This window comes from Thalassophryne amazonica, chromosome 2 (assembly GCF_902500255.1).
Source record: "Thalassophryne amazonica chromosome 2, fThaAma1.1, whole genome shotgun sequence".
Lineage (NCBI taxonomy): Eukaryota > Metazoa > Chordata > Actinopteri > Batrachoidiformes > Batrachoididae > Thalassophryne > Thalassophryne amazonica.
The window spans coordinates 147,647,538-147,666,434 of NC_047104.1; the positions used below are offsets into that span (position 1 = coordinate 147,647,538).

At 39.6% G+C, this 18,897-nt stretch overlaps 1 pseudogene; it reads left to right on the forward strand.

Annotated features, from left to right (window-relative positions):
* The first annotated feature begins 3,148 nt into the window (after positions 1 to 3,148).
* Positions 3,149 to 18,897, forward strand: part of LOC117532330 — an 83,457-nt pseudogene continuing 67,708 nt past the window's right edge.

The window sequence follows — 18,897 nt, forward strand, 5'->3', positions numbered from 1 at the left end:
TTATAGGTCATCATGTCGGTGCTCCCTTGACTTTTCCAGAAAAATGATTCGTAGTCTTTCAGCACCACCATGAATTAGACAGCTCCTCCGCTGCTGTCTGATGTGATGATGAGTATGTTGAGCTGCAGACTCTTGTGCACATGTGATTCAGAGCTGGGTGTTAAATCTAGATACTTGACCGCTTAAAAATGTCTAATACACTAACCCAAGTCATTTATTGATTGTAAAATCCAAACACACTGCTGGTAAAATCTATATAGCCTCATAGTGTGGGTGAGCGTGTGTATGTGCGCATACGGCTAATACTAGTAACATGCGCGTAGGCTCTGTCAATAATCTTGTGTTGCGCCCGTGCTGAATGGCTGCTGTTATTGTAAATGAATGTTAGGTGAAGAAAAAAAAAAAGAATCTGTTAATTAATTTGTAAGTGAAGACTTGGTGGTTTGTCTGTGGAGATTCTCAGTCATCCAGCTCACGGTTATCCAAGTACAGCGGGTTTAGTCAGGTCAACTGGGCGTGTTTTGTTCGTTGCAGACAGTTCTCTCTTCGTCCACAAAACATCATCAGTCTACTTGGAATAGTGAGTGTCAAAATTTGCTGTGGGGTCACTGATGTCACAGTAATGTAACGATTGTAGTCCCTTCAGCTGCCCCTTGTTTTTACACTCTGGTTCCCACAGCAGATCCATCATATATCTGCATGTTGAAGTTCCTTCCTGATGCAACTCCACATTACATGGAGAATGTGGCAGGGTGGTGTTTGAACCAGGAACCTTCTGCACCCAAAACCACTTGGCCACTTGAAAAGTTGTTTGTCAGGTCATTTGACTTCAGTGTGAAGTTGCTATTGTCGAGAGGTGAGGATGATCTTTGAGTCTCTGTGCAACGGATGAAAGGATAGAATTATGGTGGTTCCACTCTTATTATTATCCTTATTTGTCCAAAATTCTACAGCAGGAGAAATCAAGAGAGGGAAGCTCCAGCTGTGAGTTTATCAACGTATTTGAGACATCACATTACAGCGCAAGACAAGGAACCACAGAAACACTGAGAAACTTATTGATATTATTATTACTAATATGATATATGTCACAGACATGAACGAGTGAGGCTCTTCATCATCTCACCGTGTCATTGAGGTCCTTCAGACTGTTTTTTGGAGCAAATGCTTCAGGGGAGCATTAGCATGGCAAAAAAAGGTTCAACTACACCCCCCCCCCCCCCCCCACCAGACCCCCCGATTTTTTTTTCCATTTTCTTTTTGCTTTCGGCTTCTTGTGGAGGATTGCCCCCCTCCTCACCTTTTAAGCATTTTTCTTTTTTTTTACTTTTTTTTTCCTCCCCAGACACCCCCCCCCCCCCATTACAGCCCTCTTAGTCCCCTGCCTCTTTAAGCATTTTTTTTATGTAGATTAAATTAATATTTAAAGTTTTCAGCCAATTGAACAGTAGGGCTGTACAACATGGCCAAATTATCGTATCTCAGTATTGTCATATCAATGATATATCATGCTGATATATAATTTCTCACAAAGTGCAGCAACAGTGAAAATTAAACAGTCTTAAACAAAACAGTAATAATATCACACTCATTTGCACTCATCATAAGTTTAGGATACTGTGCCCTCCAAAAGTATTGAAACACTTGAATTTTCACCACCTTTTAATTTGTTTATGTCAATTCAAATACAAGAATACAAAAACATTGTGTGCCAAATTTTGAGTCACAGTGAAACAGGAAATGTCAAATAGTGAACTCTTCCTGGCATGGGGTGTGCTGGTTGCACTGGACTTCCCGGAAAATCTGATTGAACATCCCAGGTGCCACCCAGATGAAAAGAACCATTTTGAATTGGTGACACATATTGACTGCTAAGTCCATCCTGTACAGTAGTCGGTGCTGTGTTCCCACAAAAAAATTCTAATCCACCTTAGTAGAAGAAGAAAAATGTTTGAGCCAGTTTTGAATTGAACACGTTGTCTGAACCCTGGACTCCTAGTCATACTGGTGAGTAAACAGGCATTTTCTAATGTCTAAAATGATCTTCCTGAAACTCAAACTAATAGCAAATCTCTACAACTTGGTATAAATTTATTAAAAATATAAAATACAGCTTCCTGATGGAGTGGTGTAGAGGAGGTTTTTCTTATAAAGAAGACCTGAAAGTTAATTTAATTTGGGCATATTGTGCAACCCTACTGTGAAGTATCTGAAAAGTTAGAATCTGAATTTACATCAACATAAAAACATGCTTAAAGTGACGTAGTTGGTGGGGAGGGGGGTTAGGGTTAGATTTTAGCCATGCATAAGCTGTGATGGACCAAAATGAGATGGTGAGCACTCTTTCTCCAGGCATGTGAGAATGCAAATAAAGAAAATGCTTAAAGTAGCAGAGCTTAAGAGGGCTGTAGTTGGGGGGGTGGGGGGGGGGGGATTTTTAGCCATGCTAATGCTCTCCAGAAGCATTACTGAAAAAAGTCTGAAGGACCTAAATGACATGGTGAGATGCTGAAGAGCTTCGCTCGTTCATGTCCACAACTACACCTATTAATAATATCAAGTAAAATTGACAGAATTTCTGTGTGAAAGCATCAGTGGGCTTTTTTTCTTTTCATTTTTAAAAGAAAATTTCCCCACTAAATTAGGGCCTTAAACCATTTTATCTGAATCCATATTCCAACCATTTAACCCATGTGTATGAGTTCATAAAATTGAGGTTCACGTATTTCATGGGAAATTGTTGAATCCAGATTTGTCTCCAAATGGAATGGATTGTTCTTCTTTGTCCTCCACCAAGTTCTTTAAAATTCAGGTTTGAGCATTCGTGGTGACAAACGAACAAACAACCAAACAGAGTGAACACTTGATCTCTTCAGAAGTTAATAAAAATCACCCAATTCTGATTTTCGTTTAGTGTCCCGCTGGGTGGCGCTGCAAACCAGTCGTGAAATCGTAATGTTCCTTTCCAAGCGCTGCCGGGTCTGATTGGCCTGTTGCGCGTAAAAGACGTTTCATGGCCTTTATATTGGAGGTATTTTGGGAGCAGCATGTGTGTATTCAGACTTTACACCTCTTGTTGGGTCAAATGTGAATTTAATGGAAATCATTTGTTCAGTTCTCCACCGTGCGTAAAGTTGCAGTCCTGTGCGTAAACGGCTGGAAGCCCTCCGTGCCATGTCGAAAGGTCTCTTGGTGAAAACTTTGGGGGATCTGAACCTGCATCCTGACTATGTCCCTCGAGACACTTGCTCGTCCCTCACACTGTCCTCCTCTGGCAGATCGGGCAGCACTCAGCCGAACATCAGCTCCTCTTATCGGGGGTGGCAGCAGCACACCGGGTCTCTCTACAGCAGGAACAGCAGCTGGGACACGGTGAGCTCGCTGCCGGAGGACGCAGCAGACATTCTGGTCCAAGTGTCCTTGTCTGCCCGAACTGGAGGAGTATCCCTGGACGGAGCAGGATCTGTGGGAAGTCGTGCGTAATGTCACCGGGTCGCATGCTTCTTTCACCGCGGACGCAGTCCATCAGCTGTCCGTCCTGCTGCGGAGAGCTTTGGTGCGCATCTCCCGAGAGGCGCAGAGGCTGAGTGCGCTCCACAGGCGTTGCACGCGCCTGGACATCCAGAGCGCGGTGAGGCTGTTCTGAGCTGGGCTTTGGCCGAGAGGTGCGTCTCCTGTGCCGTGAGAGCCGTGTCCCTGCAGTGCATGAGCTCCTGAAGACACCGTGCGTCAATTTGGCAAGTCTACATGCTGCGGGCTCCGGCTGTCGGTGGGTCGCTTCTTCAGGTGGATGGTGGAAACCCGCGTGTCTGTCCGCGTGCACGAGTACGCCGCCGTATATCTGACGGCGGCCGTGGAGGCTTTGGCGGAGGAGATATCCCGGCGGGCCCTGCAGGCGGTCAGGCTGACTGGGGAGGAGGTGCGGGGCGGCGGCGGCGGTGTCACCTGCAGCGCGGTGACCGCCGGGACGCGCTGGACGGAGCCATTAACGGTGACGCGGAGCTGTGGGGGGGTGCTGCAAGTCTGCCAGCATCTGATGTGTGGCAGAAATGCCAACGGTGAGTGTTCCAGAGACTTTTTAAATTGTGCTTTCAAAATGAAAAAGGAGTGCGATGGTGAAGGACATCCAATCATCCAGTTTGCTGCACTATAAGCTCAAATAAATCCTCCAAAAATGAATAAAATAAAAATTAAAAACCTCGAGGCAACTTTGCCTCAAAATATAATCAATAAACGGTTGATTGAAATGAAGTTGGTAAAATTTAAATAATTTAAATAATCAACATATAAGCAAGTGTTTTGTTTTCTTTTGCTTTAAATTTACTGAGGCAAACTCAGATGCACATAAAAAATAAATCTAGCATGAGTTATATGTATTTCTGCCAAGAACACTGTTTTAAGAGAATTTTCCCTAACAGTGCAGCAGACAATATTTGCAGATGAATTCTCCAAACGGCATTAGAAGCACCAAATGTGGCAGAATACTCATTATATCATCCACGACATTACTCTCCTCACTCAGGGGAGGAGGACAGTGCCCAGAAGACAGAAGATGGGAAGGAGAGGAACAATAGTAGCCAGTAAAACCAGTAGCAAGCGTTATTTCTGGTATTTATATTTATATTCGGAAAGTGTTTTTTTACTTTTACTTTTGATACTCTGTGTGCTTCTTTCCCTTGTGTGCTGCTGTACAATTGTTACTGGAACCCTCAATTTCCCTGAGGGAGTCTTCCCAAGAGATCAATAAACTAATCTAATCAACACTAATCTATCTAATATTTTTTGAAAAAGATGGTAGGGAACAATTGAAGAATTACACAGGGGTCAAAATTTAAAAATGCTCCAATCATATACAGCATTATTTCTGTGATAAAGATTTTAAAAAAGGCATAGGTTGCACTATCTGTGATTGAAGTCTATGGAGTAAAAAAGTAAGAATGGTGACAAAGTTCAATTTCAGTTTGGACAGGGGTCAAAAGTTAAAGTTGCCCCAATTATTTCCTTTAAGTTATTTTAACTTCTTACATTCATTCTACTCTGAAATGGCAATTCTTACCTTAATTGTGTTACTTTTAAAACCTCTTTCACACATACACATGCATTTTCAACTGCTTTATCCAGTTAAGGGTCGCAAGGAGCTGGAGTCTATCCCAGCAGTCAGAGTGTGAGGCGGGGTACAACCCTGGACACGCCGCCAGTCTGTCACAGGGCCACATATAGACAAACAAACACATTCACACCCACACCTAAGTACAATTTTTAAAGTTTCCAATCCACCTGACCTGCATGTCTTTGGATGCTGGAGGAAGCCAGAGGGAACCCACACGAACACAGGGAAAAGACACGCAAACTCCACACAGAAAGGCCACAGGTGGGAATCAAAGCCATGACCTACTTGCTGTGAGGCAACAGTGCTAACCACTAAGCCACTGTGCTGCCCTTATTTCACTTAAGTCAGAATAAATTACATGTTGCATGCCAAGTTTTACAATCAAACTGTTTATTTGAAGACCGCTGTCAACCTATGTACAACTATTTTTATTTTAAACTGAACAATTTTGTACCAACATCTTGTAAGTTATCAACTTATTAAACTTATTTTAATGCTGGCATACTCTTCAGTTAAACTAGCGCCTTGAATCATTTGTTAGAGCGTAGCTTTAGTGGCCACCAAGGGCATTGTTGGTTGTTTGAAGTTAGGTTTGTTCTGTACATTTTGATTGCAACTGTGTTAAATTAGTCAAGTTAATAGAATGCAAGAGTTTTATGCCAAAAAACTTACTTTTCAACATAGTCAAAGCAGATTTGTAGATCCAAAAAGTGCAGTATTCTGTTCCTCAGTGGGTTTTTGGGACTTGAGTCCTTTGGGTTTGAGTGTCTTTATCAAGGACACGACGACACACGTTGAGAACACAGGAACTGATCAACAATTCTAATTTCATAACAACACGCGCCATCTACACTGAAAGGAGATCTGCACTCAAATAAAGTAGTTTGATCCAGATTAACTTGACAAGTAATATTTACATCACATGTTTTTTTGATTTAGACAATTGTACGGTAATGTTGAATGTTGCCAATTAAAGCAACTTCTTTAGGTTTTGTCTTTTTTCAGTATTTAAATTGCATTCATTCATTCATTCACTCACTGCATTTATGCATTGCATACGATTGAGCTTGTAATGTACAAAGAAGCATCCTGGTCTCCTGATCAGTCGGTTTACAAAGCAGGGTGGTGTTATTAATCAGGGCTTAATGACTGTGTGAAACTGGAGTGAGTAGATCAGATAATTACAAGCAATTAGGTCATCAACCAACACGTGGAGGGATGATGGGAAAATCCCTTCAGACAGGAAATAGGCTATTTGGGAAATAATAATGGATGATGCAAGATCCTTCTGATCAACATCTGCACTCAGATAGTAGCAGAGATATGCTATTATGATAGTCTACTGTACAAATTATACAGTCTACTGTACAGGTTATACAGTGTACTCCACAAATGCATTTATTTTGCAAAGGTTGCAAGTCTGGCTGTGCTCAGCTACATTACTACAAATAATGACAAAGAAAAAAAAATAATAACAATGATAATTAGAGTGCAAACCTCCACCAACACCAGTTTCCAATTTCACAAAATTTTACCTTGGAAAAAAATTTTCAAGTCCTGTTCGAAGTGGCTTTTCTTGTAAATGTGATCAAACATCAGGAGTATGTATTTAGTTCATGAATTTGATTGACGTTTTTTGTGGTGTTGTCAGGTTTTTTTGTACTTTTTTCAGTGTCTGAATTCTTTTTCAAATAATTTTCACAGAGCATTGGTTATCGACTGATAACTGGAAGATAAACAAACAGGCATAAAATTGGAACCTCCATCCATTTTTTGGTGGTGTGCATAAATCCGTAATAGAAAAATGAGAGTGATTGACGCACTTTTGATTGAGATAGAATGAAAAATGTACACCAAATGGGCTTTTCTATATGAAATTCAAACGTCCACAAAATCACAATCTGGATCAGAGCCAGATCAAACTTTGTCAGGTGATAGTGAGTGCCAGTCTGCACCTCACTTTCAAATATGAGAGTGATTGTGGCACGTTTGATGAAGATATAATGTAAAATATACATTAAATTGGGTTTTCAGTGATAAATGTAAATGGTCACAAAATCTGCAATCTGGATCAGATTTGGATCAAACTTTGTCAGTTCATAAAGGACACCATCCTACATAAAGCTTTCAAACATGAAAGAAAGTTGATCTTTTTTTACAGAGTTACGAATTTTGGAAAATTCATAATGTTAAAGATATGAATTTTTACAATTTTCCAAGATTTTTCCTGACTTTGACCTTTGACCTTGAATAATTGAATCAGTTCTTGCCTATCGGAATATGAATTTTCAGTAAAAAATTCATTATGATATTTCAAAAACTGTGGGCTCCAAGCTGTTCACAAACAAACGAACAGGGGCGAAAACAACCTCCTCCGACTTCCTGTTTCAGCATTTTAAACACAGCCTCATGTGAACACATCATGCTTCTGTCTTCTGTTCAACAAATGTAGGGACTTTCAACTTGGCCTCTCATTAGCATGAACAGGAAAAAGCTTGTGAAGAACAAAGAGTGAATGTTGTTTGACCTCTGACCCACAGAACAGACACAAAGACGCTCAGATTTTGCTCTCGCCGAGAGGACGAGAGGTTCACCTCTGCTCCGTTAAATAAACAGCAGCTTGCTGCTGTGCACACAGGAGAGACAGTGTGTCTATCCAGGGCTGCATCAAAGCCCAGCTCACACAACACAGTATCCTCTGGTACTGCAGCCACTTCTTCATACTCAAACTGTTCTACCAGGTCAGACAATAAGAGTAAATCCCGCCGCTGAAATGTGAGAACGTGCTGTGTGTAAAACCACAGCTTGTTCTGTCATCACTTCTCTCACATCACGACAGAAAGCAAATAGTTTCACTCTGTGCAGCCAAACATGCCTCTAGAGATCAGATTAAAACACTGTCTGTCTGTCAACATGTTTGCACGACTTCTGTAATTCATGAAATAATTTCTATGAACACTACATGACTTATCAGACCACATCGTTCACTGGTTTTACTTCAAGAGTCCAGGCCTTCGATCTTTCCATTAGCTGCATGAAATGTGCAGATAAAGCGGATTTGCTCTGCATTGTGTTCTTGACTCCTCATCCCCTTGGGATGCCAACTCATGAATTCCAGCATGGCAGGCAGACTCTCTAATCAGAAGGTTAAAACTCAGGACTCTGGCCTTATAACAAGAGTTAGGAGTTCCACAAGGATCACTCATTGAGCTCTTTGATCTTTATATTGTATAAAAAGTGTGCTGTATTTGAGGCACAGTTGTACAAATCACTGTCTGCTGATGAAGACTGACATCTGTGTAGTGTGTGAATAACAGAAAGAAAATGCTCACGTTTACCATAATCCTTTAAATACAGTGAATCAGTCTGGAATCTCTGTGCTGTTCCTGACATTTTATCTCTTGGAAATATGGATATATAAAAGCCAAGTGGCATCTGTGCATTAATATTTTTGGAGAAATTAGGGATGTTAGGTAACAACAGTAAACAATGGACATTAATACTTAAATTTTGCACTCACATGCCATTCCAGCAGGGGGCAGGAAATCATTTACATATTAAAAGCCAAGTGGCCTCTATGTGAATGTGTATGTGGGCCTGTGTGTGTATAACTGTGATCACAGACAAACTGGGGAGAGCTGACATTTGCTGTTTGGTATGCTTATGTATTTTGGGTCAAGGATGAATGGCGCCAAAACAGAACATTGATAGAACTAATATTTTTGGAAAACTACGGTATTACAACAACAACGGATGTTGATAATTAAATTCTGGACTCACACTCCATTCCAGCAGGGGGCGGCAAATCACCTATATCTTAAAAACGAAGTGGTGTCTGTGTATGTGTTTGTGTGTGTACGCGCATGATTTTATTTAGTAAGTTCAATGTAAGTACATAATGTAATTGGAAATACGTTAAAAATACATGCATGACAGAAGAAAATGAAAATGTTTATTTCCATTGTGGTCTACTTAAAAATCAAATGAGAAAATAGAAGTAATAATAAAATAAAATAATAAAAATACTACTACTACTACCAATAATAATAATAATGATAAAAATAATAATAGTGTGTATATGATAACAAGAACCTAAACAAATTATAAATACATTAAGACAGTAAATTAATATTAGAAATTACATAATTAACAGGAAATAAAAGGGTGGAGTTCTTCTAAAAACTGTTGAGGTCTAAGGTCTAAGGTTCTAAAAACATTCTCGACTCATACGTCATACCAACTCATTATAGAAACTTTGCACAATTTGTTTTATATTTTATTAACACTACCCAATCTAGAGCCCATGGATCCCCACCTATACTACACCTTGAATGGCAGTCTTACTCCCATCACCCTTGAACCAAACGTAAAGCTTTTGTCACATCCACAGACTGCTTTTGCATGATGTCATGTATGCCAGTTAAAGGTTGTCACATCACCGTTACAAACATTTTGCAACACATCACCAAAGAAACTGTAACACATCCTTCAGGCTGTCTTTTTTTTTTTTTTTTTTTTTATTGTTTAAGCGTGATTTTGAAAGAAAGGGCTCGGTTTTTCACAACACTACACACACACACACACACACACACACACACACACACACACACACACACACACACACACACACACACACACACACACACACACACACACACACACACACACCTAACAAAACACCTCAGATTCTTTGCAAAATGCCACACTTTTTTAAAAACTATATACTATAAAAACATATTCTGTTACTATAAGAAACACACACAATTTATATTACTTCTTATATCACTATTACTTATTATATCACTTATATCACTTACTTATTATATGACTTATATCACTTACTTATTATATCACTTATTATATCACAACTACAGTAAAAAAAAAAAAGAACCTGAAAATACAGAACAGGACAAAACTAATATTGTCTCTTTGCATGGCTAGATCTGGTCAGGGGATTACATCCACATCCCAGGCAGCATCTTCATTTACAAGACAACGTGGAAAAAAAAAATCTTCTTAAATTTTTAACCCATCATTGCACAGTTGCAGCATCAATTTGGTCACAAGCCTCATCCTTTGCTTGAATCAGTGGTATCTGACCTTGGGGCCAAAGCTCATAAACCCTCCCCTGCCATGCGGAGGAAATACTCTTCAGTTAGATTAAGGAATAGAGAGTATGGTGCGAGGTGTAGTACTGTAATGTCTGGATGGTCCTGAAACCAGTTTTGAAGAGCTGCAGACTAATGAAAAGACACATCATCCCAGATGGCACTGTGTTGTCTGGTCACTTTGGTTCATTGCAGTGACAATGTTTTGCAGTTTGTGTAAAAATCAGTGATAGCAGTTTTTCTGGAATTCCTGGAAATTTGTGTTTTTACGTCCGTGGCAAACGTTTCCGGTTTATTTTTGTTTTCCTGGTCTGTATCAGTATCTGTATCATCTGTGGTCAGATTTCATGATGTTTTTATCTGTAAAATCAATTTATGAGACGCCACAGTGGATATTAAGTCTCACATTTTCACGTCCTGATCCGAGACTGAATAATAATTGAAATGTGCCGCTGCTCGTCCACACAACAGCAAATGAGAGATGCTGTCAGAGATTTTACCGTGAACTCTGCACCACATTGAAACTACAAAACCAGTGGATGTAACCTTTGTTCATTTTTTAAATTGCCGTTTATACAGAAAAACTAAGGCTTTGATTTTATTATGCCATGTTTTTGATGGAATTCATTGTCAGCTGATGTTATTCAAACTCTAGCCTGTTAAATCTGCATTTTATACCTTCTTCTATTACATGGGTGTGGAATATTGATGTGGAGGAAAATACGATAAATGTTTAACCTACCTGTAGAAGTCAAATGCTGATATTTGTGCATTGTTTTGTGTGACACCCGAATTGTCAGTATCCCAGAAATGCTGACGTCAAGTGAATAATTGGTGTTCCTGAAAGCTAAAAGTGATATTGGTGACTTAATGAACATTGGTGGAGCTTCACTTGTATCAAATTTTATTTTTGTTCATGTTAAGACATGAGCAGTTACAAAAGCACAAATTGGGGAATTCAGATGTTTAGATAAATGCAGAGAGAGAACAGTAACAGTCCAATGCAAATATGTATTTTTTATGAAATACTGTATGAATTTGTACTGCATCCATTTGTAAAAACATGGTGCATAGTCATGCCGCAGGATCTGCGGAATCTGATTCTTTTTCAGGATGTGAGCCAGTGTTCATAAAGAAACCTGACGGACATTGTTGATGGTGGAATGATCACTGATAATCTTGGCTTGAATTTCCCATGTTTATAGTCTCTTTCTCTTGTGTGCTCTTCCTTGTTGTTCTCGACCCTCAGTCCTATGGAGAAAAAAATGCATATGCATACATGTACTTACTGTAAAATATCTCAGGAAAGGGTATCAAAAGTGCTGATATAAAGTATAAAGAGAGCAGGTTACAGTACATTAATCTATTGGTTTGTCATATTGTAACAAAAAGTGCAATATTTTTGTTCATTCTAATTCATTACGTGATGGCTGCACATAATTAAAAATGCAGTGAGGGGGTCAGGGTGGTTATAGCAGTGTTTTATGAAGTACCGGAAAATCACACTTAAGTAAAAGTACAGATACCCATTAAATAATGACTTTCGTAGAAGTTCAAGTCACCGATTGAAATGCTACTCAAGTAAAAGTCTTAAAGTATCTAGTATTTATTGTACTTAAGTATGACAAGTAATGTACAACTAAATGTACTCAAGTATTGAAAGTAAAAGTACAAGTAAATATTAATACTCAAAAACGGACTGATGTTTTTTATATTACAAAGTTTATCTAGGCTTGTAAATGACTGGTAGTATTAGTCAAAATACTGAAAATTGTGCACATCACACAAAAACACTTCAGAAACAAGGTTTCAAAACCTAAACGAGAGTAGGCTACTCACTAGGTGTTCACAGTAAACAGTTATTTATGTCTATTTGTATTTATTTATTTTCATTGTTACATGGTTTTATCTTTTCTGTTGTGTTTTGTTTCTTTAGGTTCTTTTTGTCTCTTTTTCGAAAATTGTATTGTAACATTATTAGTCTATTATTATGTAGACTATTATTGTTGTTGCTATTATTAATATATGAATAAAAATAAATTTAAAAAATTACAATTTGACTCTTTTACGACAACGAACGCTGAGCCATTAATTATACAGAAAACAAATCAACGCAAACGTGCTGATGCAAACAGCTTAATGCTAACTTTAACATTGAAAACGCCATAGACATGCTAACATGTTAGCATCTGTCCCGTTTTTAAGTTATAAAATACATCTATCAACTGTTTCAGAAGACCATAACAGGTCAGTTTAACATAAAAATATTAAATATTACTCACAGACATATGCTCTTCAGGGTTTTAGCAGTGAAAATTAGGATAAAGCGAAATTAAACAATGACTATACGAATCGTAGATCGAAGCACTGCTTTGATTGGTTCAAGGTTCAAAGCAAAGCAGCGCTGCAGAAAGTTTAATTACAGACCCGCTGCAGGTCTATAATCAATGTTGAGAAATTATCATTTTCCTGACAAACACCCCACAAGTACGTAACTTGAAAAAGCCTACCAGACATGACAATGACAAATCGGCCTGACTTCGTTGCAGTCACTAGTAATCAGTGGTGGCTCTGGGTGAAAACACGACTTTTTTCATGTGTGTGTGTTTTTTTTTTTTGTTGTTTTTTTGTTTTAATGAGTAACGGAATGGCGCATAGAAAATGTATCGGAGTAGAAGTATGCAATTAACGTTGGAAATGTAGTGAAGTAAAAGTGAAAGTAAGCTGAATTAAAAAAAACTCAAGTAAAGTACAAAGTCTCCCAAAATGTACTTAAGTACAGCAGTGAAGTATTTTTACTTTGTTACTATACAACACTGGGTTATAGTTAGGATTAGGGTTAAGGTTAGAGTTGGGGTAGGAGTAGAGTTAGTCACCAAAATTTGAATCATTTTGTAACGGGTGCACATAACTGGTACTCATGGTGCTTGTGCATGCTAAAAATAAATGATGCACAGCAGAAAACACAAGGAAAGTGCTTTATAAGAGGAAAGCAATGACAGATTGTAGGAAAAGTGTTTTGCTCTGCTGTGCATCAGTGATATTTAGCACACACGAGCACCATGAGTACCAGTTGTGTGCACCCCGATCATAAGATACTTTGTCTGTAATGCCCCAGTCACACTATTGACAGACAGAGCAAAAGGATTAGTTACGTATTTAAATATTTTGTCTGTTGACAAATATGTCAGTCTCTCATGGAGTCGGGGCTCTAATGGACGCATGACGTTGCATTTCAATGGAATTCTGTGCTGGACGTCTGACCAATCAGAATGCCAGAATAAACAGTCAGACAACACCAGGAAAAATAAATGACACGAAGAGGACAAAACAGAAAAAAGCCCCCATAAAACACGCAAGTAGTGGCAAAGTTTTCTGCCTGATATCAGGTCAAAGTTTTCAACACACCAAAACTTTAAAGCTCCCATCACGCGGCACTAATGAAGGACAACGAAGCCCAAATGAAACAAGAAATCTGGACTTACGTTGACTTTCGGAGGCACCGTTTAACTATCGTTCAGATTAGTTTCTGATTTCATCAGGATTTTCAAACTGTTGAAAAATGTCAATCAATCAATCAATCAATCAACTTTTTTCTTATATAGCGCCAAATCACAACAATCATCATCAATCAACAACATCAATCCTGATGACAGCCTTAATTCCTCCCTATCTTGTTTTGATTTCTGTCTCAACAGTTGTTTATCATTTGCATAGTTTCCATAATTTCAGGGTTCTGTTTGACTTTCGTCCAACGTTGTATGAACGTTGATGATATCTGAACGGATCAATAACTAAAGTTCTGACGAGCTGCACATAACATCCTTGTATCGCTGATGACTCGTCCACCATGTGGGGGAAGAAAAGCAACGCTGTCATGCAGAAACAACAGCAGTAAGACCGGGCCCTCAGATGGACTTACGCATCAGCTGTTAAGGTGTGAATTTTGTATATGGCAAATTAATTTTGTCTTAGAAAAATGAAGATGAACGTATAGAATCAGTTCCTTGTAGGTTTGCTTACAGTGATTGGGGCCTAATGCATAAAAATGTGTTTAGTGTTTGCAAAAAGTGTGACGATGACATTGTGCTTATAGATGTCCAAGTACAGTGAGGAAAATAAGTATTTGAACACCCTGTGATTTTGCAAGTTCTCCCACTTAGAAATCATGGAGGGGTCTGAAATTTTCATCTTAGGTGCATGTCCACTGTGAGAGACATAATCTAAAAAAAAAAAAAAAAATCCAGAAATCACAATGTATGATTTTTTTAAAATAATTTATTTGTATGTTACTGCTGCAAATAAGTATTTGAACACCTGTGAAAATCAGTCTTAATATTGGGTACAGAAGCCTTTGTTTGCAATTACAGAGGTCAAACGTTTCTTGTAGTTTTTCACCAGGTTTGCACACACTGTAGCAGGGATTTTGGTCCACTCCTCCATACTGATCTTCTCCAAATCTTTCAGGTTTGGAGTTTCAGCTCCCTCCAAAGATTTTCTATTGAGTTCAGGTCTGGAGACTGGCCAGGCCACTCCAGGACCTTGAAATGCTTCTTACGGAGCCCCTCCTTAGTTGCCCTGGCTGTGTGTTTGGGGTCATTGTCATGCTGGAAGAACCAGCCATGACCCATCTTCAATGCTCTTACAGAGGGAAGGAGGTTGTTTGCCAAAATCTCGCAATGCATGACCCCATCCATCCTCCCTTCAATACAGTGCAGTCGTCCTGCCTGTCCCCTTTGCAGAAGAGCACCCCCAGAGTATGATGTTTCCACCCCCATGCTTCATGGTTGGGATGGTTTTCTTGGGGTTGTTCTCATCCTTTAAATATGGTAAGTGGAGTTGATTCAAAAAAAGCTCTATTCTGGTCTCATCTGACCACATGACCTTCTCCCATGCCTCCTCTGGATCATCCAGATGATCACTGGTGAACTTCAAACGGGCCTGGACATGTGCTGGCTTGAGCAGGGGGACCTTGCTGCCCTGCAGGATTTTAAACCATGACAGCATCAAGTGTTACTAATGTAATCTTTGTGACTGTGGTCCCAGCTCTCTTCAGGTCATTGACCAGGTCCTCCTGTGTAGTTCTGAGCTTTCTCAGAATCATCCTTACCTCACAAAGTGAGATCTTGCATGGAATCCCAAACCAAGGGAGACTGACAGTCATCTTGTGTTTCTTCCACTTTCTAATAAATAATCATAACAGTTGTTGTCTTCTACCAAGCTGCTTGCCTGTTGTCCTGTAGTCCATCCCAGCCTTGTGCAGGTCTACAGTTTTGTCCCTGGTGTCCTTAGACAGCTCTGTGACAGTGTGATTGATTGAGTGTGTGAACAGGTGTCTTTTATACAGGTAAGAAGTTTAAACAGGTGCAATTAATACAGGTAAAGAGTGCAGAATAAGAGGGCTTCTTAAAGACAAATTAACAGGTCTGTGTGAGCCAGAATTCTTGCTGGTTGGTAGGTGTTAAAATACTTATTTGCAGCAGTAACATACAAATAAATTATTAAAAAAATCATACATTGTGATTTCGGATTTTTTTTTTTTTTTTTTAGATTATGTCTCTCACAGTGGTTATGCACCTAAGATGAAAATTTCAGACCCCTCCATGATTTCCAAGTGGGAGAACTTGCAAAATCACAGGGTGTTCAAATACTTATTTTCCTCATTGTATATAATTTTGATCATTGTGGAATGTTTTAAATTTTAGTGGTTATTCAATAGAGAAAAAAAAACTGTATAGTGTTTGTTCTTAGAGTTAAGGTCAGATCAGTGCTAGGACTCAGGGTTTGGACTCAGTTCTTGGACTTGGGGCTTGGACCCAGTGCTTGGACTCCACTGAGGTGCCCCTGACTTCTTTGCCCTTTGTGGTTCAGTTGACTGGGCCAAACAGCTGCAGCCTTGTACCACGCAGAAGAAAGGAGCTGTTGTTGTTGTCAGGCTCGCTGACTGTGTCTTATACACCTACAGTCAACACGGTCTTTGTCTTACAATGTGGTTTTACCATTTCTGTTTTTAATTCAGCCACACACCACACAGACACACACACACACACACACACACACACACACACACACACACACACACACACACACACACACACACACACACACACACACACACACAGAAGGACACGGGGGAAATGACTCCTCGCACGTGTTGCATGCAGGAGCTGAGACGTTTGTGCTGAAGTTAGGAAACAGTGATTTGTGCGTTGTCCTCTGCAGACTGGCGTCCTGTGGTGCACATGAATAGACGCCTGTTCACTGTGTCCTTACTGAAAATGTAGCGAAGTAATCAACACTAATTATGCATCACACTCACTTCTTATTCCACCTCTTTTCTTTCTTGTTGTCCAGACAAGGCTCAACTCTGAGGAAAACTGAGGTGTGTTTGGCTCTGTCCCAGAAATGTAACAGGATCTCATCCAGGATAGTCCTAAAAGTTCCCTGAAAAGCCTTCAGTTAATTCAAAATGCTGCAGCTAGAGTACTGACAGGGACTAGAAGGAGAGAGCATATCTCACCCATATTGGCCTCTCTTCATTGGCTTCCTGTTAATTCTAGAATAGAATTTAAATTCTTCTTCTTACTTATAAGGTTTTGAATAATCAGGTCCCATCTTATCTTAGGGACCTCGTAGTACCATATCACCCCAATAGAGCGCTTCGCTCTCAGACTGCAGGCTTACTTGTAGTTCCTAGGGTTTGTAAGAGTAGAATGGGAGGCAGAGCCTTCAGCTTTCAGGCTCCTCTCCTGTGGAACCAGCTCCCAATTCAGATCAGGGAGACAGACACCCTCTCTACTTTTAAGATTAGCCTTAAAACTTTCCTTTTTGCTAAAGCTTATAGTTAGGGCTGGATCAGGTGACCCTGAACCATCCCTTAGTTATGCTGCTATAGACTTAGACTGCTGGGGGGTTCCCATGATGCACTGAGTGTTTCTTTCTCTTTTTGCTCTGTATGCACCACTCTGCATTTAATCATTAATGATTGATCTCTGCTCCCCTCCACAGCATGTCTTTTTCCTGGTTCTCTCCCTCAGCCCCAACCAGTCCCAGCAGAAGACTGCCCCTCCCTGAGCCTGGTTCTGCTGGAGGTTTCTCCCTGTTAAAAGGGAGTTTTTCCTTCCCACTGTTGCCAAGTGCTTGCTCACAGGGGGTCGTTTTGACCGTTGGGGTTTTTCCGTAATTATTGTATGGCTTTGTTGTGATTTGGCGCTATATAAATAAAATTGATTTGATTTTGATTTGATTTGGTAGTCCCAACCTTTTCACAATGGTCAAATGAGAACTGATTACATGAACTTCCACATCTTATTTCTCCACATTTTTTACCACATTTGTGTGGTTTGATGTGCTCTAGATGGAGGAGTCTGTGGGGGTTCACTGTCTTGGTAAAAGACACTGTAATACTCAGTCTTAACCTTTTTCGTAGATAAACTCGGATCAACCCCTTTGCATCACCCCCCCAACTAAATTGTTTTAGGTGCCTTTTTAGTAGACAACCTCAAAACACAATCAGGACATTCCAAAAAATAAATAAATAAATAAATAAATAAAAATGGGCTTCAAGCTGCACTGTACAGTAGTGTTCAGAATAATAGTAGTGCCAGTTGACTAAAAAGATTTATCCAGGTTTTGAGTATATTTCTTATTGTTACATGGGAAACAAGGTACCAGTAGATTCAGTAGATTCTCACAAATCCAACAAGAGCAAGATATGCATGATATGCACACTCTTAAGGCTATGAAATTGGGCTATTAGTAAAAAAAAAAGTAGAAAAGGGGGTGTTCACAATAATAGTAGTGTGGCATTCAGTCAGTGAGTTTGTCAATTTTGTGGAACAAATAGGTGTGAATCAGGTGTCCCCTATTTAAGGATGAAGCCAGCATCTGTTGAACATGCTTTTCTCTTTGAAAGCCTGAGGAAAATGAGACGTTCAAGACATTGTTCAGTAGAACAGCGTAGTTTGATTAAAAAGTTGATTGGAGAGGGGAAAACTTATACGCAGGTGCAAAAAATTATAGGCTGTTCATCTACAATGATCTCCAATGCTTTAAAATGGACAAAAAAGCCAGAGTTGCGTGGAAGAAAATGGAAAACAACCATCAAAATGGATATAAGAATAACCAGAATGGCAAAGGCTCACCCATTGATCAACTTCAGGATGATCAAAGACAGTCTGGAGTTACCTGTAAGTGCTGTGACAGTTAGAAGACGCCTGTGTGAAGCTAATTTATTTGCAAGAATCCCCTGCAAAGTCCCTCTGTTAAATAAAAGACATGTGCAGAAGAGGTTACAATTTGCCAAAGAACACATCAACTGGCCTAAAGAGAAATGGAGGAATATTTTGTGGACTGATGAGAGTAAAATTGTTCTTTTTGGGTCCAAGGACCGCAGACAGTTTGTGAGACGACCCCCAAACTCTGAATTCAAGCCACAGTTCACAGTGAAGACAGTGAAGCATGGTGGTGCAAGCATCATGATATGGGCATGTTTCTCCTGTTATGGTGTTGGGCCTATATATCGCATACCAGGTGTCATGGATCAGTTTGGATATGTCAAAATACTTGAAGAGGTCATGTTGCCTTATGCTGAAGAGGACATGCCCTTGAAATGGGTGTTTCAACAAGACAATGACCTCAAGCACACTAGTAAATGAGCAAAATCTTGGTTCCAAACCA